Raw genomic sequence first — 1,824 nt, forward strand, 5'->3', positions numbered from 1 at the left:
TAGATGAGCATAATTATGCTCTTTTAGTTATTATTCAGCACAGGCCACCTTGATTCTAGTATTATTTTTCAGAGCACTTCATTCCATGGCCTTAACTTTTAACATCAGTTTGTTCCACCTAATATGCAGCTCAGTCTTGTTTGTACACCACGTGCTTTCTTTGAACCACTTTTGTTGTGTATAAGCAAAATGCACAACAGTTAGCAATTCACATCTTCCACTCTCTTCAATAATTTTCTTTGAAAACCTTATTGCTTACGGCACAGCACAAAACGAATAGAAATACTTAATTACAATACCAGCTACTCTTAAGAAAATACACTGAAAACCACTTAAACAGAACTTGAACCTAGTGAAAACCTACCAGAAGAACATCTGTTGTTTTTTCAATTCATGATAATACATGCGAGATGTGTGAAAAAGTCAGTTATAGCAAATCACTGCTTCTGAAATTAAAGGTACTTATATAGAGGCATAGAATAACTTAAGATGGGAGTTTTCTGAGTCAGGTGACTCAGCCCCTAGCACAAAACAGGTTCAGCTAGGTCTGCTTAGAGCCTTGGCCAAGCAAGTCTGGAATATCTCCAAGGATGGAGAGGGTACAACCTTCCAGGCAACCTGTTCTGGCACTTGTCTGCTTTTATTGTGAAAAACTGCTTCCAAACACCTAATCTGAATTTTCCTTGCAACTTGGGCCCATCGTCCTTTCACTATGTACCTTTGGAAAGAGACTGGCTGCACATTCTCTGTACCCTCTTGGGCAACAGAAGATGATAATAATATCATCACCTCCCTCTCCTCCAAAACCTCCTCTTTCCAAGCTGAAAAGACCCAATTTCCTGAGTGTCTCATCATGTGCCTCATGTCCCTGTCTCCGAGCATCTTGTTCACCCTTCATGGGACTTGTGTCAATATATCAATGTTTTTCGTGCACTGCAAAGCTCAAAACAGGACACAGTGTTCAAGATGCAGTCTCATGCATAATTACAGGGCCATGTTTTTTATGGAAAGTATCTTTATTCAAAGTACTTCATGGAAGAACTGCACAGTGCCCTGTGCAATGATTTTGTGCTTGTTCTCAGGATACCGGCATGGGGTGAGAGCCCTGGAAAAGAGGCTCATCAGTAGCAGCAACACTGGAAGCTTGTTTCCAAGGGTACACTGGACCTTCATCCTCATCCTCAGCTGGCATTAACCGACTCAGCACGCTCCTAGGCAGTGGATGTATGCTCATTATATAAGCTGGGGAAGCGACTTACCGGACAGGCCACAGGAGCGCAGCACAGGACTCCAGGCACAGGAGGCTTGTAACGTAGTTCTGTTGCTTATTCTTAAATCACAATTTACCAGAGTAAATCCTGGTTAATTTGGTTTTAAATGTATCTACTTAAAAAATGTTCTGGAAAGAGCTAATATCTCTCTTGGTTTGATCTAAAATCTACCACTTCATCGGGAAGTTTTCCAGTGATCTCACTGGACTATATTTGATGTTTTGTGAAATATACACTCAGTTAACAGGTACAGTTATTTTCTGCAGCCCAAGGAATAAATCTGGCACAGACCTTATGTCTCTTATCTTGATGGAATCTGTTAAAGCTTTTTAGCTCCTAGTTTGTCATGAACAACAACAACAACAAAACCCAAACCTAACATTTACAAATTAAAAAGGGCTATGTGGCTGAAAAAAAAAAAACAGTTTAAGTATCTATTCACTTCAATAAAATTAATGAATGCTTTTAATTCCAGGTGGTCATACTCAGTAAAAGAATACCTTTGGATTCTGTTCAAACATGCTCAAAAAAATCTGAAAATTTTTTACTGCTC

Source organism: Tinamus guttatus, unplaced genomic scaffold (assembly GCF_059628265.1).
Source record: "Tinamus guttatus ecotype Peru unplaced genomic scaffold, ASM5962826v1 Tinamus_guttatus_pri_ptg000131l, whole genome shotgun sequence".
NCBI lineage: Eukaryota > Metazoa > Chordata > Aves > Tinamiformes > Tinamidae > Tinamus > Tinamus guttatus.